This window comes from Ursus americanus, chromosome 25, assembly GCF_024610735.1.
Source record: "Ursus americanus isolate L20-20 chromosome 25, mUrsAme1.1.p, whole genome shotgun sequence".
Classification (NCBI taxonomy): domain Eukaryota; kingdom Metazoa; phylum Chordata; class Mammalia; order Carnivora; family Ursidae; genus Ursus; species Ursus americanus.
This window is the reverse complement of record NC_142151.1, coordinates 29,504,330-29,528,948: the sequence shown is the minus strand read 5'-3', so window position 1 is coordinate 29,528,948 and position 24,619 is coordinate 29,504,330. Positions and strand designations below refer to the sequence as shown.

At 36.2% G+C, this 24,619-nt stretch overlaps 1 protein-coding gene across 3 annotated transcripts in view; it reads right to left on the bottom strand.

Moving 5' to 3' along the window:
- The window catches only part of RESF1 (retroelement silencing factor 1), a 305,299-nt gene that overhangs the window by 201,562 nt on the left and 79,118 nt on the right, over positions 1–24,619 (bottom strand). For all 3 annotated transcript variants that reach the window (XM_087855759.1, XM_087855757.1, XM_087855758.1), the window contains exon 4: positions 4,336–4,512. The gene's annotated coding sequence lies outside the window, so the exon portion shown is untranslated. The remainder of the gene's footprint in view (positions 1–4,335; positions 4,513–24,619) is intronic.

Sequence of the window (24,619 nt, the reverse complement as noted above, 5' to 3'; positions counted from 1 at the left end):
AAGTCTTCTTAGAGATTCCTTTATCTGATTAAAAGTAGAAACTTCTGAAAAATGACAGCCATAAATCTCCTTTCCAGGGGAGTTCTATGACCATGAAGATGGACAGTTGGCACTGAGACGAGTCTACACAAACAAATCTTACTAAAATAATTGTTATTTTCCATTAGTTTCCCCACATATTTACCTTCTCTAAAAGCCTCCCTTCCTTTATCTAGTACTTTCTACAATTTATTGCCCTTTGTTAAAATGGTGTATATGCTTTCAAGCCTAACTACCTTTTCAAGTTTCACTTCTTTTCTGTGAACTCCCATGCATGCAAAATTGAAAATATTACTATCAATAAGAATTTATATGCTTTTCTTTCTGTTCTCTGTCTTTTGCCAATTTAATTTGTAGACTGCAGGTACAGAACTTAAGAGGGTAGAGGAAAGTTCTTCTTCCTCCTCAGAAATAACTGTCAGGAAGATCAGGTGCCACAATAATCCCAAAGGCCTAGGAACGGGAAAGCTATCTGACTTGAAAAAACCTGAGCTGCCAAGGTCCCTGTTTACCTCTCAACTACCTCACCCAACACTTCACTCTGATAATCCATTTCCTATCTCTCTTTCCTTCTCCTTCCTCTTTGAACAAATTGAAAATCAACCAAATTTAATGAGTTTCTAACAGAGACACTATGTTTTTATGAACATTTACTTCTTTGTCTTCTGATATGCAGCACAAATAGAATCCCTCCTTCAAAACCAAGCCAGGAAATAAAAACAAACTGGATTTAACCAATTTTGAACATATTTGGGGAAAAATTTTTCCTCTACTGACTTAGGTCTTATAGCCAGGGACCTGCAAATTAATTGACAATAGACAGATTAACAGAAGAAAACACATTTTATTCACACACATGTAGGAGCATTCAGATGAAGAGTTTCCCTGAATAGCTAGAGATAAGTGCTTATATACCAATTTAATAGGGGAATGGGAGGAGGGAGAAAGGGCTTCCATGGGAAGAGCAAATGGGCTTTTAGGGAAACAAATGGAAGGTATGACAGTCTGTGATAATGTTTGTTTATGCAATTTCTCATCCCTGTGTGAGTATAGTCAGTCTTCTCCCTAGGAGTGAGGCTCTCTCAGAGAGGAATTTATGGCAGCTTCACTCTCTGCCTATTAGTCAGATAAGGGAAACTCTGAAAAGGCTTCTTTCTGCATCTGCTATATCTCAAATGTCTTCAGCTTAATCTTCATACCAACTCTGGGAATCTGAGTAAGTCTCTAGAGAGAACTGTCCGATGCAAAGGTAAAGAAAGTCACTTCAAAGGAAATTCTAGAAATTTAATAACTATCCATATACATATAAAATTTTAGGTAATCACATTAAAGCTTATTTTTTAGAAAATAATATTGAAAAATATAGTGATAATTATACTGTAAGTTTCTATGAAAAAGGCTAATGAACTGTGAATATTAAAGTCAAGAGTTTAAGGAACACAGAGCACATGTAATAATGACTTCTGTACAATTGAATTTCCTATTTATCAGGGAACAAAACATTTACTATCATTCAAATTTGTCACCTGTGATCCCTAGAATATGGAAACAATGAGCACCTTGATATGCTGGGGATATGTTAGAAGTACCAATGTTTTGTGAGATAGTTGAGTATTTCATTTTTCCTCCATTGTGGCCACCGTAATGTTTAGAGCTACACTTTCTACTCCTGTATTTTGTGAGTTTGTTCTGTATCTCGGTACCATAACATTTTTCAGTCTTAGCTACTGGGCAATCTGATTATTTGGTTGTGTATAGTAGAACACCACCAACCTATGCTCAAAATATGATATTTTTATTTGGCAATCAACTGTCCCAAAACTCAGTGATTTAGGTTAAGCTTGTGGCTTCATTGAGGCATATCTTCTGTCCTAACTTGCCCTAAACTCTCAAAGTCCCAGTGACTTTCCCAGGATTCTTTTTAGTAGATCCACATCTATGCATTCACTCAACAAATAGGAGTTAAGTATTTATTATTTGCTAAGCATGTTCCAGACTTCTGGAAATACAAAAAAGAATATAACTTATATGGGTTTTCATGAATCTCAGCTAAGTAAAGAAGAAAGACATGTAATTATTGAAATATAATGTCATACATGTTATAATATAAATGAGCACAACAGAAGCTTCCTTAAATGACCTCTTTTTAACCTACTCAATGGATTAACCAATGCTCATGGTTCCTTTAGCAAGACTAAAAGAAGACTTCAACTACCTTCATTTGCACCTCAGTCTGTACTTTCTAATTCATTAAGTTCTTCTTTCCAGTTCTCTCTTAACTCAGGCAAAAAAACAAAACTACTCCTCAAGCAGTAACAACTGCCCCAAGCCAGCAATGCCTCCTGTGGTTGACAGCAACAGGCAACAATCAACCTGACCTTTACTGCCCACCTGCATGTAACCCACCTACCTTTGTCTCACATTTTCCTTATATAAACCTAGAAGTATTTTCAGCATTTTGGAGACAGTTTTTGAGACATTAGTCCACTATCTTCCTGGTGTTGGCCTCACTGAAATAAATTTCTTCTTTTACCACCACCACTCTCCGCCTTTGGATTTTGTCAGTGGTGAGTAGCTGAACCTGGTCTGTTTGGGACCCCTGGAGCCAGGTGCTTTTGTACCCCTTCATCCCCGTTACAAGACATGGTTGATAGTCGTAGCAATTTGAACAGTTTCAACCAGTGGACTCATGTCTATAAATACAATCACTTCTGCTTTTATACAGTCATATTGCATTCTTACTAATAATCAGACACGCAAGAAGAATAAAAAAGGAAACTTGCTCAACTTCTACTTATTATAGAGGTATAGTAATTAAAGCAATATGTGCTATAGGAGTGGGAGAAGTTCGATGTATGAAAGTGAAGCATGGTGGATCGGTGGGGGGAAAGAGGGATTATTCAATAAATTCAGCTGGAAAAATAATTATCCATATAAAAAAAAAAGAAATTGGATCCCTAACTCACACCATGATAAAAATCAATCACAGAGAGATTAAGGACTTGAAAATCAAAAGTAAAAAATTTAAACTTTTAGTAGCAAATATGGATAAATATGTTTCTGGCTTTTGGCTAGTGAAGGAATTCTTAAGACACAGAAAGTACTAAACCTAGAGGATATGAAAAGTCTGCCCATATAAAATCAAGAATGTGTACTCACCAAAAACACCTTAAAGAAAATGAAAAGTCAAGACACAAACTTGAAGAAGATATATTCATTACATGTAACTGATTAAAGGATTAATATCAAGATTATAAAAAGAACAACTATAAATGAATGGGAGAAGAACCAAGCCACTGGAAATAAAATGGACAAAGATCATGAACAGGTTTACACTTAAAGAAATACTAAGTTCAATAAAAATGAAGAGATATTCCATTTCAACAGTAATGAGGGCCACAATCAAGACCATAATGACATGCCATTTTCTACCCATCTGATTGGCGAACATAATGTCAAGTATTGGAGAAGATGTGGGTCAACATATGTCTCACACATCAGTGGAAAGGATATAAATCAATATAGGCATTTTTGTGAGAAGTAACTCTACTACCAGCTATATACCTAAGAGAAACTAGTTTATGTACACCACAACCCAAATATAGGAATGCTTGCTTTATGACTACTTGTAACAGTAAAAACAAAAACACAAAACACCTAAATGCTCTTCAACAAGAGAGTGAATGTGTATAAAATATTATGTAGTGGTGAAAATGAATAAATGAACTTGCACACATCAATATGGAAGAATCCAAGTAATGTTACATTTGAATGAAAAAGCTGAGACTGATAATACGACAGATAATGTGATATACATTTGATAAAATTCAGAAATTATTTAAGTTAACAGCACATCTTGGGCACACATGTATGTGTTGAAAAAACAACTTTAAACAATAAAGTAATACAATCAGATGAATGAACGGAATGTGGGATACTGTACAAGATAGTATCTTGTATACTCAAAGGATTAAACTAAATACTGCAGGGAGTAGGAAGTCATTAAAAGATAAGCAGAGGATAAACATTTTCAAATTTGCATTTAAAAATATGCCAATCTGGTGGCTGTATGAAAGATCATTTACAACTATACAGACAAAAACCTCACTGGTTAAAATATAGGCATACCTCAGAAATATTGCAGCTTTAGTTTCAGACCACCTCAATAAAGTGAATATCACAATAAAGTGATCCAAATGAATTTTTTGGTTTCCTAATGCATATAAAATTATGTTTACATTATGCTGTAGTCTATTAAGTGTACAATAGCATTATGTCTAAAAAAAATGTACATACCTTAGGTATGAGCCTGGGTGGCTTAGTCGGTTAAGTGTCTGTCTTCAGCTCAGGTCATGATCCTGGGGTCCTGGGATGGAGCTCTGCATCGGGCTCCTTGTTCAGTGGGGAGCCTGCTTCTCCCTCTCCCTCTAACGCTCCCTGGTTTGTGCTTTCTCTCACTCTCTCTCCAGCTCTCTATCAAATAAATAAATAAAATCTTTTTTAAAATGTACATATCTTAAATAAAAAAATACTTTATTGCTAAAAAAAATATGCTCAACTAATGCTACTTATTACTAAATTTAGCCTTAAGTATTTTACAGTTTTTGTCAACTATTGTGACTAGACTATTTTCCCATTTTAATTTATAGATGCTTATTTCTAGAATTGTGAAAACATTGACTTTATACCTTTTGTATATTTATCTTGAATGCAACTACCATATTAATACTCTCATTGATTCTAGTAGGCTTTTTGTTTGTTCGCTTTTTACCAGAGTCTTTGGTCTTTCCAGAAATAAATCTTATAATCAGCCAAAAGGGATCATTTTATCTTTTCTTTTCCAGCATATATGCCAGGTTTTTTGTTTTTTTTTTTTACTTTTAAAAAATTTTACTGAATTTATTAGGAGATTTAAGATAATAATACAAATTATAGTGATAGATGGCATCCCTATTTAGTTCCAAATTTTGATATTTCACCATTTAAAATAGGAAAAAATGGACATAATTTAAAGGAAAAAGATCAGTCAACTGCATTATATTACAATTTAAAAACTCTGTTCATCAAAAGACCCCACAAAGAAAATGAAAATTCAAACGACAAACTGGAAGAAGATAATTGGTACACATATATAATCCTGACAAAGATCAGGAGGATTAGAACCAGAATATGTAAATAACTTTTACAAATAAATAAGAAATACAAAACAACTCATAAGAAAAATGGGGGAAAGGTATGAGGCAGGTTTTGACTTCAAGCGACAATTAATTGCGGAGATATATGGGGAAAGCCAGTGAAAGATAAGGGTTATCTTATTTTGGTAAGGTTTGTTTCTGTAACCTCATCTTGGTGCCGGCTCTCCATCTCCATTGAGAAGAGTTACTTTCTTCTTCCTGGCACCAGAGAAGGGGGACACTTTCACAAAGGGAAATTGATGCCATGCTTTTAGGCAGTAAAGGGGAGGGCAGAGAACTATTCCTACATCTGTTGATTTTCAATTGCCTTTAGCTCAAAATATCTCTTATGCCAAAGTGGCATATTTTGGGGTAGCATATCCTGAACATCTTTGAAGGCATATACAGACATGTCAGGAATTAACAGCCAATGAGAAAAGGAAAATAATCACAATTTCACTAGTAGTCTGAGCAGAGTAAATTAAAACCATAAAATGATATAATTTTGTACCCACCATATTGCCAAAAACAAAACAAAACAAAACAAATTAAGTATCGCCAAGGATGTGGAGCAATAGGCAATCTTACACACTGCTGATGGTAGTCTGAACTGGTGTGTTCCCTTTGGAAATCAATTAGCCATTATCTGGAAAAGCTGCAAGGAATGAGCCTTATGACTCAGCAATTCTATTTCCTGAGCATGTTCCCTGGAGAAACTCTTGCATGTGGGCACAAGAAGGCTGTAAGAATGTTCATAGTTGGATTGCTTATAATGGTAAAACACTGGAAACTGCCCAGATGTGTTCAAATAGAATGAAAAATGAAGTATGATATGATAATATAACATATTGATATTATTGAAAATAAACTATAGCTACATAAGTTAAAACAATCTATACATTTCATAGACATAATGTTAAGTGAAAAAAAAAGCTGCCAAAAAATACATATAGTATCGATTCCACTTAAGTTAAAATGCAAAAATAAAACTACATGTTTTAAGAATACATGCATATTTGGTTAACTATGAAGAAAATCAAGAGAATGAGGAAAACCAAAATCAGGATGGAAATACTTTTAGGAAAAATGTGATGTGATCAGGAAGGAGTTCACTTTGTATTTCTTAAAACTGAGTATTTTTAAAAGTGAGTGGTGAGTACATTGGTGTTCATATGACTGTTAATTCTCTAGAATATTGCCTCTTAAATTCAGCTGCACATTGGGATCACCAACGGAGCTTTTAAAAAAACTCTAATACCAGGGTGCCTGGGTGGCTCAATTAAGTGTCCAACTTTTTTTTTTAGGATTATTTATTTATTTATTTATTTATTTATTTTAGAGACAGAGAGCACGGTGTGGGAGAGGAGCAGAGGAAGAGAGAATCTCAAGCAGACTCCCCACTGAATGGGGACCCCACTGTGGGGCTTAATCTCACAATCCTGAGATCATGACCTGAAAATCAAGAATCAGATGCTCCACCAACTGAGCCACTTAGGAGCCCCACACATCTGACTCTTGATTTCGGCTCAGGTCATGATCTCAGGGTTGTAAGATCCACCCCATGCTGGGTGTGGAGTCTGCTTGGGATTCTCTCTCTCCCTCTGCCCCTCCCCCCTTCTAAAATAAGTAAGTAGATAGGTAAATAAATAAATAAATAAAGATAGGTTAATAAATAAAAGATACCAATACCTAGTTCCCACCCCAGAGATTCTTATTTAAGTGGTATGGGATCTGGCAAATACTATCCTATGTTTTTCTTATGTTTATCTTATGTTTTTCTTAAAATGTGTCACTGAAGATAATTGGCCTCATTCCTGATTTTTTTTTAAATTTATTTTGAAGCAATTTTAGGTACCACGAAGCTAAAATAGCACAGAGCTCCCATATATTCTTTACTCTATTATTTTTATTTATTTCCCATATATATTTTCCTCTAATGTTAACACCTCATGTAACTATAGTACAATGATCAAATCCAGGAAATTAACATTGATAAAATACTTTCAATTGACATTATATATATATATCAGGTTGTCCAGATTATTGTATAACTTAACATTGATATGATTCAGCTGCTCTAAAGAATGTTAGTAAGTTACACACACCCTGAGGAATAATGTGACAAATAGGGTATAAAAAGTCAAGGAGCAGATAGCGGAATAGCTTCCCAAAACCAAGGTGGTCCACCCTACTTTACCTTCATCCAGTACAATTGAGTATGACCCATGAAGTGGGAGGTCTTGGAAGCTATGTCCGGGATATTATAATACCTTTTGCTAAAAGTGGTGCTTGCTTGCTGCTGAAATATCTGTCCTATTTCCTTTGAATAAGATAAATAAACTGGTATTGGAAGCACATTATGTTTTCTTAATCTTTCTATTAGCCCATATTTGTATCTGAAGAGAAAATTAAGGTGAAGATCCCTAATTCCACATGGCAAAACCTTTTTTAAAAAGTTTTTAAAAAGATTTTATTTATTTATTTGAGATAGAGAGTGAGTGAGGAAGAGAAAGAGTGAGAAAGCAGGGGCAGGGGGAGAGGGAGAAGCAGGGATCCTGATGCGGGACTCGATTCCAGGACCCTGGGATCAGGACCTGAGCTGAAGGCAGATGCTTAACCAACTGAGCCACCCAGGTGCCCCATATGGCAAAACTTTTATGCAGTAAGAAATTAGACAGGGAATGAGAAATTTTGGTTATGTCAAACTAAAATGCTTCTATACAGCAAAGGAAATAATCAACAAAATGTAAAGACAACCTACAAAATGGGAGAAAATATTTGCAAACCATATCTCTGATAAAGGGTAAATATCCAAAATATAAAGGAGTTCCTACAGCTCAATAGTAAAAATAACGCAATTTTTAAAAATAGGCAAAGGAATTGAATAGACATTTCTCCAAAGAAGACATACAAATAGCCAAGAGATATGAAAAGGTGCACACATCACTAATCAACAGAAAATGCAAATTAAAACCCCAACGAGATATTATTCCACAACTCTTAGGATGGCTTTATTAAAAAAATAAAAATAAAAAGGTAATGTTGGAGAGGATATACAGAAGTAGGAATCCTAGTGCACTGTTGGTGGGAATGCAAATCGGTGCAGCCATTATGGGAAACAGTTGGGAGGGTCCTCCAAAAACTAAAAATAGAACTACCACATGATCCAGCAATCCCACTCCTGGGTATAACCAAATAACTGAAATCAGGATCTGAAAAGAAATATCTGCACTGGGTATAACCCTGGGTATAACCAAAGAACTGAAATCAGGATCTGAAAAGAAATATCTGCACTGCCATATTCACTGAAGCATTATTCACAGTGGCAAAGACATGGAAGCAACCTAAATGCTCATCCACTGATGAATGGATAAAGAAAGTGTGGTATATACATGCAATGGAATATTATTCAGCTTTTAAAAAAGAAGGAAATCCTGCCATTTGTGACAACACGGATGAACCTGGAAGACCTTAGGCTAAATGAAATAAGCCAGACACAGAAGAACAAATACTATATGATCTACTTACATGAGGAATCTAAAATAGTCAAACTCATGGAAGCGGAGAGTGGAAAGGCCACTGCCAGGGATAGGGGAAAGGGGAACAGGGAAGTATTAAAGGATAATAAAAAGAAAAACAGAGATTTCTGTTGGCTGAAAATTGCTGACCCATCATGTTGTTTGAGATGGATACCATTTTATAATCCTGTCCAAGAATTGATCAGTGGAGTTTAAAAACACTGACCTGAGTCACTAAGAACTGATGAAATGCCACCCGCTAGTGTTGACGAAGAGAAGCAGCTGAGTGGGAAAAGGCTAAAAATACCATCTCATGATTGCTGCTTACTGCATTGTTGGATATGAAACCACTAACAGTGAGAAGGAAAAGGAAGAGCCAAGAACTCAAAGACCACTACTTGAAACAAAGGCTGATTCCCATAGCTTCTCTAATGCCCTATTGGGGGGCATGGAAGGATACCGTAATCATTTGCTTTGCCACCCCACTGAGGTCCCTCACTAATCAAACTATCCAAGGTTCCAGTGGAGGTGTGCAATTCACTACAGAAGTCCAGAATTAACAATATAAAGAAATTGGGCTATTTTGTTGAAAAAAACCAACCAACCAACCAACCAACCAACCAACCAACCAGTAGCTGCTATCTTGGATCCTTAGATAAAACTATCAGGATGCCAACATTTTAATTGAGGATACTGCGGAATGGAGTAGTCTGCATGGAATAAGCATTTGTAACATGGAAACATGTATCTAGAAAGTCTTTCTATCAGTTCTGAACCTAACACTCACCAATAGCTGAGACAGTGGTCACTCCAACACGGAAGTAAAATTTTATTGGGAATATATATATATTAGTGAGATGGATGCTCTTTTGTTTTTTTAATTCATGTATCCATGGATGATTGTGACTAGGTAAGAAAATGGTTTAGGGTTCAGCATCAATTCTGTGTGAATCTTTGGCAATGTTGAACTTTACCTGAGTCTTGTCCTAGAAAACAGCTATCGTTAAAAAAAATCCCTGGACCCTTTTGGGTTTCAAGCAATGGCATACTGCCAAAAGCCATCCTTCCCCATGCGACTTAGTTAAGACTCAGTAATGAGCCTTGTTACCTATGACAAAGCCAGACAGACCTGCCAAATGCCCATTCTTTCTCTCATAAATGATTAGCTGAATTGTCTGTACTGACCAATCTGAACAAAATGCCACTAATCTGACTTGACCAAACTTTCCTTAGGCTTCTCTCCTTCCCCCAGGCCCCTGAACTTTGGCCTACCCTTGAGCTTAGACAAGCATTGCAGCATCGAACAATCTCTTTAATGGCCCTTGAAGAATTGTCTGACCACAAAGAAAAACTGTACAATCATGCCACCTGCTCAGTGTGCCCTCTGCCAATCCCATTCCTCTACACCCTGCTCCTTCTGAGCTTGTTTACTACAGTGACCTGTTCTCTCTTTGGCAATATCTTCCTCCCCCGTCACAATAGCCTTTATGAAAAAAAAATCTCTCCTTTCCTGTCCAGATTTGTTTTTACTTGACAACTCACAGCATAAATAATTAGTTGGGAATGGAAGGGGTTTTATTATAGTGATATTATTCAATTATTTGAATTTTTTCTCAGATACATGCTCAAAATTACAGTTATCAATTATGAAATGCTTATTTTTAATGTAATTTTGGCCGTCTTCTTCTTTAGATCTTCCTTCAATTTTGTTGAAAGCAAAGAACTGAGAAACATTTGATTTGCAAAGGGTGTGTTACTCAATCATTTGAGTCATTCACTTTCTCAGTAGCGGACACTGTGTTTCAAAGTGTATTCATTCTGGTGTCCTGGAACTTTCCTCTCCTCCAAGCAACACACTATAGTAAGTTCATATAAGAGGAGAGGAGATGCAAAAGGGGATCTGGAAAGGTAGGACCTGCATAAAATCCAAAAACCAGCATGATGTCTTCACTATACAGCCAAGTTCATAGGCAAATCTGGTTTAAGAAAAAGTATATACAGAAGTTGAAGATTTGGAATCTTAAACCTAATTGCCTCCATTCTCTATCTTCACCAAAGCAGCCATTTTGTTATTGCCACCTGCTTGTGCTGACGGAGCCTCTTGCTTCAGATTGAACAATAACATGAATTAAGAGAGGTGGTGATCAAGATCCGATCTGGAATGGAGACAGGGGTACACCTTACCTTGCAGAAAGGTGATGTATAGAATAGTAACAGCTGAGGACAAAAAGCCTCAGAAGTTTCTTTTTAAAAATAGCTATAAATAGAAGGGCCTGGGTGGCTCAGTTGATTAAGCAACTGACTTTTTTTTTTAAGATTTTATTAATTTATTTGAGAGAGAGAGAGACGGAGACAGAGATAGTGAAAGAGAGCATGAGCAGGAAGGAGAGGGAAAAGCATTCCCTGCTGAGCAGGGAGCCCAAAGTGGGGCTCAATCCCAGGACCCTGGAACACTTAACTGACCAAGCCACCGAGGCGCCCCAACAGCTGACTCTTGATTTCAGCTCAGGTCATCGTCTCAGGATCATGAGAGCCCTGTGCCAGGCTCTGCACTGGGCACAGAGCCTGCTTGAGATTCTCTCTCTCTCCCTCTCCCTCTGCCCCTACCCTACCCCCTGCTAATGCTCTCTTTCTCTCTCTTAAAAAAAAAAAGAAAGAAAGAAAAGAAAAAAGGCTATAAATAATATTACTGGGGTGGAAAAGATAAACCTAATTAAAGATGAAGAGGAATCCCAGGACCCAGCCTTTCCTCTCTAAAATCTTTATATAATTACTCATAGTGCAAGGACCAAAGCAGTTTCAGAAATGCTCCCTAGAATGTGAAGGCAGCTGGGCACTGACAGTATTACATATTCTAGGATGTTAGCCAAACAGTCTTTCCCAGAGCAAGTGTTGAATAGCAAAGGATGAAAACTAGAAGAAATTTCTTTTTTTTTTTAAAGATTTTATTTATTTGACAGAGATAGAGACAGCCAGCGAGAGAGGGAACACAAGCAGGGGGAGTGGGAGAGGAAGAAGCAGGCTCTTAGCGGAGCAGCCTGATGTGGGGCTCGATCCCAGAATGCCGGGATCACGCCCTGAGCCAAAGGCAGACGCTTAACGACTGAGCCACCCAGGCGCCCCTAGAAGATATTTCTGATGAAGATAATAATGGTCTTGCAAAAACAAATGAAAACTACCCAAATGAGAACAAGTTAAGGCTATTTATTCTGAGCCTGCTATAGCAAGAAAATCACCATCACTTGTGTTTGGCAGAAACTCAAAGGCAGGCAAAGGAGTTGGGAAGCTTCATAGTGGAAAAAAAGGGAAGACTTTGGGTGTGGATTGATTGGAGGGTGTAGGTGTGGGAAGCTATAGGTGGATTAACTAGAAGAGGAATATCCTATGTGGTTATGTGATTTGTCTTTCTCTATTCGGTCCTACATTGGAAATGGGTGGTGAGGAGGGGTAGGAGGGGCAAAAATTAGGAAAGCTATCAGGTATTATTCAAGTCTGAGACATTTGGGACTGGTTGTTACAGAGGTTATTGTGTTATTGTTTCGCTTCCTGCACTGTTTCTTAGATATGGTGATTTGACTTCCTACAAGTCTGACTTTACAGAAAGTAAGTTGACTTCTTGGGCTGGTTACTGTAGATAATGGGTTAATTTCCTACGCTAGTTGCTACAGATTGTGGGTCAGAGTTCTGTTTTTATGTATAGTCTGGCTATTGTCTGTATATTCAGCCTTTCCATCTAAATATTCTGGAAATTCTTGATGTGACATCAAAGGATGACAGTAAAGTCTTTCTGGTTCTTGACATTCACATGGAGTATATTTAACAATTCAATTCTATAGCTCCAGAGTTGTAGAGAAGCAGAGAACATCATCTACTAATACGTAATAGGAGAATTGTGTATATTAATAATGTTATTTGTTCATCATTTTTCTTTCAATTAACTTTGCATTTTGCATTTACTCCCAGGATCTCATTTATTTGTTTAAATACAAACTGTAAATGTGGTTTGCAGGATTATTTTGTGGTTTTAAAATTGTTTTTTTAATTTAATTCTATTTAAGTTCAATTAATTAACATACTGTGTATTAGTTTCAGAGGTAGAGTTCAGTGATTCATCAGTTGCACATAACACCCAGTGCTCATTATATCAAGTGCCCTCCTTGTCACCCAATTAACCCATCCCCCCACCCCCCTCCCCTCCAGCAACCCTCAGTTTGTTTCCTATGGTTAAGAGTTTCTTATGGCTTGTCTCCCTCTCTGATTTCAACTTATTTTATTTTTCCCTATCTTCCCCTATGATCCTCTGTTTTGTTTCTTAAATTAACATATGAGTGAGATCATCTGATAATTGTCTTTCTCTGATTGACTTATTTCTTTTAGCATAATACTTTCTAGTTCCATCCACATTGTTGCAAATCGCAAGATTTCATTTTTTTTTTTTTTGATGGCTGAGGAGTATTCCATTGTGTGTGTGTATATATGTATACACATACCACATCTTCTTTATCCATTCATCTGTCAATGGCCATCTGGGCTCTTCCCATAGTTTGACTACTGTGGACACTACTGCTATAAACATTGGGGTGCAGGTGCACCTTCAGATCACTGCTTTTATATCTTTGGGGTAAATACCTAGTTGTACAATTGCTGGGTCATAGGATATAGCTCTATTTTCAACTTTTTGAGGAACCTCCATATCTTTTTCCAGAGTGGCTGTAGCAGCTTGCAGTCCCACCAACAGTGTAACAGGATTCCCCTTTCTCCACATTCCTCACCAACATCTGTTGTTTCCTGACTTGTTAATTTTAGCCATTCTGAACACGTGAGGTGGTATCTAGTTGTGGTTTTGATTTGTATTTTCCTGATGCCAAGTGATGTGGAGCATTTTTTCATGTGTCTGTTGGCTATTTGCAGGTCTTTTATGGAGAAATGTCTGTTCATATATTCTGCCCATTTCTTGATTGGATTATTTATTCTTTGGGTGTTGAGTTTGATAAGTTCTTTTTAGATTTATCTGATAAGACATTTGCAAATATCTTCTCCCATTCTGTCTGTTGTCTTTTGGTTTTGTTGACTGTTTCCTTTACCGTGCAGAAGTTTTTTATCTACATGAAGTCCCAATAGTTCATTTTTGCTTTTGTTTCCTTTGCTCTTGGAGACGTGTCCAGCAAGAAGTTGCTGTGGCTGAGGTCACAGAAGTTGCTGCCTGTGTTCTCCTCTAGGATTTGGATGGATTCCTGTCTCACATTTAGGTCTTTCATCCATTTGAGTCTATTTTTGTGTGTGGTATAAGGAAATGGTCCAGTTTCATTCTTCTGCATGTGGTTGTTCAATTTTCCCACACCATTTGTTGAAGAGACTGTCTTTTTCCCATTGGATATTCTTTTTTGCTTTGTTGAAGATTAGTTGACCATAGAGTTGAGGGTCCATTTCTGGGTTCTCTATTCTATTCCATTAATCTATGTGTCTGTTTTTGTGCCAATACCATACTGTCTTGATGATTACTGCTTTGTAATAGAGCTTGAAGTCCAGAATTGTGATGCCACCAGCTTTGGTTTTCTTTTTCAACATTCCTTTGGCTATTTGGAGTCTTTTCTGGTTCCATACAAATTTTAGGATTATTTGTTCCAGCTCTGTGAAAAATGTTGATGGTATTTTGATAGGGATTGCATAGATTGCATCCATGTTCATCAGGGATATTGGCCTGTAATTCTTCTTTTTAGTGGTGTCTTTGTCTGATTTTGGGATCAAGATAATGCTGGCCTCATAGAATGAGTTTGGAAGTTTTCCTCCCATTTCTATTTATTGAAACAGCTTCAGAAGAATAGGTATTCATTCTTCTTTAATTGTTTGGTAGAATTCCCCTGGGAAGCCATCTGGCCCTTGACTCTTTGTTGGGAGATTTTTGATTACTGCTTCAGTTTCCTTGCTGATTACGGGTCTGTTCAGGTTTTCTATTTCTTCCTGGTTCAGTTTTGGTAGTTCATACATCTCTAGGAATGCATCCATTTCTTCCAGATTGCCTAATTTGTTGGCATATAGTTGCTCATAATATGTTCTTATAATTGTATTTCTGCAGTGTTAGTTGTGATCTCTCCTCTTTAATTCATGATTTTATTAATTTGGGTACTTTCTCTTTTCTTTTTGATAAGTCTGGCTAGGGCGTTATCAATCTTATTAATTCTTTCAAAGAACCAGCTCCTAGTTTTGTTGATCTGTTCTACTGTTCTTTTGGTTTCTATTTTATAGATTTCTGCTGTAGTCTTTATTAATTCTCTTCTCCTGCTTGGTTTAGGCTTTATTTGCTGTTTTTTTCTCCACCTCCTTTAGGTGTAAGGTTGAGTTGTGTATCTGAGACCTTTCTTGTTTCTTAAGGAAGGCTTATATTGCTAAATACTTCCCTCTTACAACTGCCTTTGCTGCATCCCAAGGGTTTTGAACAGTTGTGTTTTCATTTTCATTTGTTTCCATGAATTTTTTTAATTCTTTAATTTCCTGGTTGACCCACTCATTCTTTAGTAGGATGCTCTTTAACCTCCATGTATTTGAGTTCTTTCTACATTTTCTCTTCTGATTGAGTTCAAGTTTCAAAGCATTGTGGTCTGAAAATATGCAGGGAATAATCCCAATCTTTTGGTACTGATTGAGACCAGATTTGTGACCCAGTATGTGATCTATTCTGGAGAATGTCCCATGCGCACTTGAAAGAATGTGTATTCTGTAGCTTTAGGATGGAATGCTCTGAATATATTTGTATAGTCCATCTGGTCCAGTGTGTCACTCAAAGCCCTTGTTTCCTTGTTGATCTTCTGCTTAGATGATCTGTCCGTTGCCATGAGTGGAGTGTTGAAGTCCCCTACTATTATTGTATTATTATCAATGTGTTTCTTTAATTTTGTTATTAATTGGTTTATATAATTGGCTGCTCCCATGTGAGGGGCATAAATATTTACAATTGCTAGATCTTCTGTTGGTTAGACCCTTTAATTATGATATAGTGTCCTTCCTCATCTTTAATTACAATCTTTGGTTAATATCTAATTTGTCTGATACGAGGATTGCTACCCCAGCTCTCTTTTGATGTCGTTTGTTTTCTTTTTCTTTTTTTTTTCCATTTCCACATGGCCACCCTTGTTATTATTGTTTTAATTTTATTTGAGGAGTAAGCATACTTTTGGTTATTGTGAGATTGTGCAAGTGGGTATGCATGTGTATACAGTGAAAAATAGATTAGAAAATATTTCTATTGATTGTCCTCCTTCCCCAGCAGAAATACATGTTCACATTTGTTATGTTTTTGCCTAACACTGCAGACAATTACTGAAAAGTAAATGCCTTATGTTTCAAACATGAAGACATTCAAGATTTAGTTATAGTTTGCTCTGTAAACTTTTGTATATGAAAAAAAAGTTTTCTTTCAGGTATCTTGCTATCAGTTTTGTGTCATATATGAATAGGATATCTTTGGTCCAATTCCCTTTGATTTAGTTACCCAGGCAGACATAGAAGACTTTCTCTCATTTTCTTTGTTTCAACCTATACATTGTCCTCTTCTTTTTGTTCTTAAATAGCTTGGTAACCTTTTGATAATATATTTTCCCATGCAAGGAAGAGGTCAGAAAGCTTTTTTTTATAAAGAGCGAGATAGTAAATATTTGGGCATGGCAGGCCATATAGTCTCTGTCGCAACTAATTAGCTCTATTCTTGTAGCATGAAAGTAGCCATAGACAATATGAATTAGTGTGGCAGTATCCCAATAAAACTATTTATGGACATCAAAATTTTTCTTTTCATTTTCATGTGTCACAAAGTAGTATTCTTTTAATTTTTTTCAAGTATTTAAAAAATGTAAAGACCATTATTAGCCTACGGATTGTACAAAAATAGGTAATGGGCCAGATTTGGCTCATAGGTTGTAGTTTGCCAATCACTGATCTAGTCTAAGAAAGAAACAGGGTAGAGTGAGTGCTTAGGCTTCTCTCTGTAAGGATTGTTCACTTTCCTGAGTGATAATTAAGACCACCTGCATCAACATAGCTTAACTACTGGGAAAGAGAACTAAAATATTTGCCCCAGGAAATCTTATCCAGAAAGATAGGATGATAAGTCAATAACTTCACTGTCCATTCGGAGAAATTTTTGCATATCTAATTTTATCTAGGTAAGCAATTGTTCATCTAGGCACACAGCTTTTCTATTAGGACAATAGATCAACCATTAGGACAAAAAACTTACTTATCAGTAATAGTTTACTTATCATGACTCACTTCAAGATTCTCATCTCACTCTATCCACCAATTCTAAACTCTTACATCACGAATTTTGTCCGATCCCAATCAATTTCCTTTCTTGAAAGACCCATCTATGCCACTTGAACTCAAGGCTCTAAAACCCTATAAATATCTTCCTCTGACTTCACTCTTCTGAAGCATTACTAAGACTATCAAGGTGGAATTCTTCCTTACTACAGTTGGTCTACAAAGTTTTGCCTGATTAAAAGGTTTTTCTAGTAGTGTTTCAGAAGAGTTGACAGTTGATCTGAGGAACAGCTCTATCCTCAATTATTGGTTTTGTATTTCCATTATTATTTTTTGGATTTCAAGATAGGCTAGCTTGTATGCATTTATTAAATAATTACACATCAACCTTATGTACAAACTGTTCTCACTAGCACATGCAGAGTTATCTCTTTTTCAGCAAGGTTGAAATTGTGAATGTCCTTTTTTAAAGCAGCTATGTTGAATATAATTCACATGCCAGACAATTCACCTGTTTACACAATTCAATGGCTTTTGGAATACTACATTATTATTTTTTTTAAAATTGTAGTTCATTATATATATAACATAAAATTTGCTGTTTTAACCATTTTTAAGTATACAATTCATGGCCTCAATCACATTCAGAACAATGTGCTTCTGATATTACTCTCTATTTCCATAACTTTCTAATCACTTCAAACAGATATTGTAACCATTAAGTAATAACGCCTCATCCCCTCCCTCCAGACTCTGGTAACTTCTAATTTACTTTCTGTCTCTAGGAATTTACCCATTCTAGATAATTCATGTAACTGGAATCATATAATATTTTTTTGTGTGTGGCTGGCTTATTTCATTTAGCATAATGTTTTCAAGGCTCATCCATGTTGTAGCATGTGTCAGAACACCATTCCTTTTTTATGGTTGAATAATATCCCATTGTATGTATATGCTATATTTTGTTTGTCCATTCATATTTTGGTGGACATTTGGATTATTTCCACCTTTTAGCTAATGTGAATAATGCTGCAGTGAAAATCAGCTTCCAAGTATCTGGTTAAGTCTCTACTTTCAGTTCCTTCGGGAATAGGCTTATTAGTGGAATTGCTGAGTCATATGGTAATTCTGTGTTTACCTTTTATAGGAACTGCCAGACTGTTTTTGTATTGGCTGCACTATTTTGTATGTATAGCAATTTCTCCACATTTTCACCAACACTTGTTATTTTCAGGGTTTTTTTTTTTTTTAAATCATAGCCATCTTAGTAAGTGTGAAGTGGTGAAGATCATTTTGAATCCAAAAATAGTTTTAAACTCATCTGTAGCACTAACTGAAACAATTAATTAAAATGATTTTCTACCTTCACACTGAATTGATCATTCAGCTAGGTACAGAATTTTATGTTGGAAATGAAATTCCCTCAGAATTTTGAAGACATAGCCAGAATATTTCAAAAATATTCTTTTCACACTTGTTCCCTCACTACCATCATCCTGTGTCCAAGAAAAGGAAATGGAAGGACATGGATTCAAAGAAACCATTCAACAATATGTAGATTACCCTATCTCTATTCTGAATCATTTTAGCATATATGCATGACAGGATATATTTAAAAAATTTTAAATAGGGGCGCCTAGGTGGCTCAGCCATTAAGCATCTGCCTTTGGGTCAGGTCATGATCTCCAGCTCCTAGGATCGAGCCCCACATCGGGCTCCCTGCTTGGCGGGAAGCCTGCTTCTCCCTCTCACACTCCCCTTGCTTGTGTTCCCTCTCTCGCTGTCTCTCTCTGTCAAATAAATAAATAAAATCTTCAAAAAAATGTTTTTAAATAGTCTATTCACATGGTACCAAATGCAAAATTATATTGATATCTATACACAAGAAATTATACATGTATTCTTTCTTTACTCCCTTTTTTATACAAATGGTGATATTCAATACAATTCCTAATATCTAATATAATAGGCTCTTCCAATAAATTATGAGAGACGTGGAGCTTTCCTAACTCCTCACTTAGTTCTCAAGGTTATTGTCCCATACACCATCTATCATTGTGCTTTTTGCCAAAATATTGTGATTGAACACTTCAAGTTTGTCACCCACAGTGTTCTGATATTGAGGAAGTTAGCAGGACTTAGTTTGGGAGTCTTTACAAATGAAACAGTTGGAAAGAATGAGATTTCTTTTAAGGCAAGTACAGTAGAATGTTCAAAACCAGAACTTTGAAGGGGGCAGCTAAGAGATGTTAAAAGACAATTTTCCATAATCTGTAGCACTCCTACATATTTAGCTCATGTGCCCCAGGACTATCTTCCAGGAATGCTTGTACAGGCCGACAGCCCTGGAAAGATAGAGACAGGGACTCCCCCAAGAGCAAATGAATTTGCATTCCCAGATAAGTAAAGATCAAAATTGTGACTCCCTCTGTGAAATTTATGGATAACTTTCCCCAGGAACTTTTACTTACATTCCAGGATAATACAATAATGTCTTTTCCTAGACGGTAGGATAAGATAGATTTGCCAGCACCACTATAAAGATCAGAGTCTCTGAAACTTGGACTTCATCTTTATTGAACCCCAAAAGCATGTGTAGTTACCATCTGGCCCTCCCTGCGCTGCTCTGTGAGGACTGGGGCTCAAGAAACCAGAGCTATCTATGCTGTTACCTTGGTTGCTGCCTTCACTGTGAGTACACAGTTTTTGTCTCTGACCCAGAGGTTTCCTGTTTTCTTCCCGTGTGTGTATATAAAACCCTATGGCAATGTAATGTGTTAGCTTGCAAGCAGCTTAAAATCTCATACCCTTCATAGTTTCTGACTTAGCAAGAAGAGGTTAGGAAAAGTAGAGTTAGAAAAGAGTGACTATATGAGTGTCATTTAAATAAATGGGGTGTTGGTCCCCTCCTAGAGTGACAGGGCAATTCTTTTGATTTAAAAATAGTAAGATTCATGGTTATTGGTGCTGCTCACTAACATATGATTCTTCCCTTCTTTCTGACACATAGGATTAAATTGGGGTTGGATTGGACCAAGTTAATAGTTCTGGCCAGTGAGTTATGAACAAAAGTGACACATGTCCCCTTTTTGCAGATGTGGAAAAGCCAACCCTAAATTTTATATGGAATTGCAAGGGGCTGTGAAGAGTTAAAATAGTATTCAAAAGAAAAAAGTTGGGGACTCATGTTTCTGCATTTAAAAACTTACTACACAAAGCTACAGTAATCAAAAGGGTGTGATACTGTCATAAAGATAGACATAGTGACCATGGAATAGAACTGAGAATCCAGAAATAACCCATACATTTATGGCCAGTTGATTTTCAACAAGGGTGCCAAGACCATTCAATAGAGAAAGAATTGTCTCTTTAACAAATGATGCTGGGACAACTGGATATCCACTTGCAAAAGAATGAAGTTGTACACAAATAAGGAATCATGGAACACTACATCAAAAACTAAGGATGGGGGCGCCTGGGTGGCACAGCGGTTAAGTGTCTGCCTTCGGCTCAGGGCGTGATCCCGCTGTTATGGGATCGAGCCCCACATCAGGCTCCTCTGCTAGGAGCCTGCTTCTTCCTCTCCCACTCCCTGCTTGTGTTCCTTCTCTCGCTGGCTGTCTCTCTCTCTCTCTCTGTCAAATAAATAAATAAAATCTTTAAAAAAATCTAAAACTATAAAATTTAGAATAAAACAGGGATAAATCTTCATAACCTCAAATTTGTCAAGGAATTCTTAGATCTGACACAAAAAGCACAAGTAACAAAAGAAAAAATAGATTGGATTTCATCAAAAGTAAAAAGCTTTTGTGCAGCAAAGGACATTATCAAGAAAGTGAAAATACAACCCACGGAATGGGAGAAAATATTTGCAAATCATAAAGGTCTTATTCCTAGAATACATAAATAACTCTTACAACTCAACTACAAGAAGATAAACAACCAAATTTAAAAACGGGCAAAGGAATCAAATAGACATTTCTCCTAAAAAGATAGAGACACTCAACATCATTAGTCATTAGGGAAAAGCAAATCAAAATCACAAAGAAATACCATACCATACCCACTAGAATGGCTATAATTAAAAAGAGAGAGAGAGAGAAAAGAAAAATAACAAGTGTTGGTGAAGATGTGGGGAAATTGCAACCCTCATATATTGTTGGTAAGAATGTAAAATAGTTCAGCCATGTAAAAAACAGTTTAGCAGTTCCTAAAATAGTTGAACATAGGATTATCATTTGATTCATAAATTCTACTCCTACATATATACTCAACAGAATTGAAGACAGAGACTCAAACAAGTACTTGGACACTAATGTTCATAGCAGCACTACTTACAATAGTCAAAATGTCCAATCCAAATATCCATCAACAGATGAATGGATAAAAAAAATTGTGGTATACACATACAATGGGATATTACTCAGCCACAAAAAGAAATGAATTACAATTACATGCTACAATCTGAATGAATCTTGAAAACATCATGCTAAGTTTAAGAAGCCAGACACAAAATGTTGCATGATTCCATTCCTATGAAATATCCAGAATACATAAACCCATAGAGACAGGGGCGCCTGGGTGGCTCAGTCGTTAAGCGTCTGCCTTTGGCTCAGGGCGTGATCCCAGCGTTCTGGGATCGAGCCCCACAGCAGGGTCCTCCGCTAGGAGCCTGCTTCTTCCTCTCCCACTCCCCCTGCTGTGTTCCCTCTCTCGCTGGCTGTCTTTCTTTCTCTGTCAAATAAATAAATAAAATCTTAAAAAAAATAAATAAATAAACCCATAGAGACGGAAAGCAGATTGGTGGTTGTCAGAGACTAGAAGGTAGGAATGCAGAGTAACTGCTTAATCAGTACAGGGTTTTATTTTGGGGTGATGAAATGTTTTGGATCTAGATAGAGTTTGTGGTTATACCACATTGTGAATGTGTTAAATGCCACTGAAGTGTTCACTTTAAGATGGTTAATTTCATTTATGTGAATTTCACGTCAATTTTTCAAAAAACTGACATATGTCATAGCCAGGATAAGCATTTTAGTGTCCAATGTGAGAAACTAAGCAGCTTTCCTCCTTAACTTGGCAAATGCCAATGTTCAAATGGCAAGTACTTTGTCAGCCTGGGTGACTGAATGACTAAGTGTCTAAGATGAACAATTTTTTGAAGAACCTTGGGGGACGTGTAATTAGCAAAAACCTTTGTTGTTTTAAGCTACAGAGTTGGGGATTATTTTTTCTGCAACACAATCTAGTCTATGATAACTGATAAAGTGCTACTAAGAAGTATTGTTATACTGTGGGGTTTATATAACAATGAAGCTGCTCTGAAAGGATTCCTTAGGAAGTTGTATTTGAGGCGAGTTGAAGAGCCCATGAAAAAGACAAGGAAAAACATTTCAAGAAGAGAGAACATTATGTGCCAAGGCTCTGAAATGGATGAAAATGTGGCACATTCATAAATGTGTTTCAAATTTTGAAAGCAAAGGGAAGAATGGTATGCAGTGAACATAATAAGATAGAAAGGCAGAGGTAAGGCAGGGTCTTACAGGCCTTATTAAAGATATTGGTTTTTATGATAAGAACAATAAGAAGTCTGAATGGTGTTAATGAAAATAAATGACAATAACACCTAACATTTCTTGTTTTTATTATGGTCCATTTACCATTCTGACAACTTTGCAAGTATCGTCATTCAATCCTCTGCAAAAGTTATATGAACTAACAAGTTGTGTTATACTTACATTGTGTTTCACTGCCTCAGACTTGAAATCACCCATTTTTCAATTAAAAGCCAATGATTCCTTTTGGGTGGAATAATATTTAGAAACTATAATCCAGGCACCCAGTGTGCTCAATGCTACTGGAGTGTCATTGCTTCTGGGGCACTCTAGTGAACAAAATTAGGAAGTGAAACAGTTTTTAAATCATGAATTGATACTGATATTGCTAGTTCAAAATTTAACATTACTGTTTTCTCTCATTTTATTTTTGTATCTTATTTCTTATCCTTTTGTATCTTCTTTGTCTTATACTTTACTCTTGATATATTTTCTTATTTGCTTTATCCTATGATATATGTAAAATAGTTATGTATAGTTTTCAAAAGCCAATGTCATGAAGAACAAAGAAAGGAAGAAGGTGGGGCAAATGTTCTAAATTAAAAGTGACTCAAAAGACCAGACAACCAAATATAATGCATAAACCTTGAATGGATTCTGGGTAGAAGAGAGAAATAAACAAACAAAAAAACAAAAACTAACAATAAAAGGCCATGTTGACACTTGGGGAAATTTGAATATGGACTAGATATCAGATGGTATTATAGAATTATAGTTAACTTTCTTGGGTGAGGTAACAGATTGTGGTTATGGGGGAGACTCTCCTTACTCCTAAGAGATGCTCGCTGAGATATTTATAGGTGAAATGTCATGATATCTGCAACTTACTTTCAAATGGTTAGATTTTTAAAAAAGAGCCAAACACACACAAACAAAGACAATAAAAAAGTATACACTTCCTTTTAAATGGAAAAATGACTGATTCCAGGTCTGGGGCAGGGAAATATCAAAAACAAAACAAAACAAAACAAAAATACCCAGAGTTAGGTAGCAAGAGACTTTAATTAGAAAAGAAAGACTACTGCAGTAGGGAGAACACTCTTATCTCAGGAATCTGCAAGCATCTAAAAATCAAACAGAAAATGCTTTTCTTTTATAGGGTAAAAGAACAGAAGCAGAGATGTGCAGAATCTTTAATGGAGAAACTGGATAACCAAGAGGAAGGACCAGTGGGGTCTGACAGGAAAAGGGTCTTACTATGTCAGCCAACTTTCATGAGAAGCTAATAAGCAGGTGCATGTTTCACTTTTTTTTACATGTGTTCTTGCTGAGTCTTGGGACAAGCAGAGTTAGGGGCATATAGGGAAAATAGAAGCCTGACTACAGTTTGGTCAAGACAAAACAGAGGGAAAGAAATGGGCAGTTGTGAATATTTAGAAAATACAAAATTAGCTTAGAATGTCTTGATGTAACCATAAAATTAGATTTCCTAGTGTTTTTTTTTTTTTTCAAGAGATTTCCTAGTTTTAAATGATGGCTCCAAACACTTGCAAAGTGTGGAAATGGCACAACAAAAAATTATACACACAGACATTAAATATGACAAAATTAACAGAGACTGAATCTAAGTGAAAGACACACAGATATGCATTATATTATTTCTATTTTCTTATGTGTTTGAAAGTTTTTCATAATAAAAAGTTGGGGGAAATACACCCCCCAAAAAGATACATTTTATAAAAATTTCAAGTGCTTAGGGATAAATCGAACAGTGTACAAACTCTTTTGGGAGGAAATTATAAAACTTACTGAGATACAATAAAGAAAGCCTAAAAAGTAGTGATATACCATGCTTTTGTATAAGAAGGATCGATATCTCTAAAATCTTTAACGTTAATTTATAACTTGACAAACTGATTCTCGAGGTATTATTGAAGAACAAAGGACCAGCCACAGTCAAATACTGTTTTTTAAAATGTATATTAGCTATGAGATTTTTAAAAAATGGATCAATGGAATAAAAATGAGAGCCCAGAAAAAAAACCCTTGCATATATAGAATCACGACTTATGAAAGA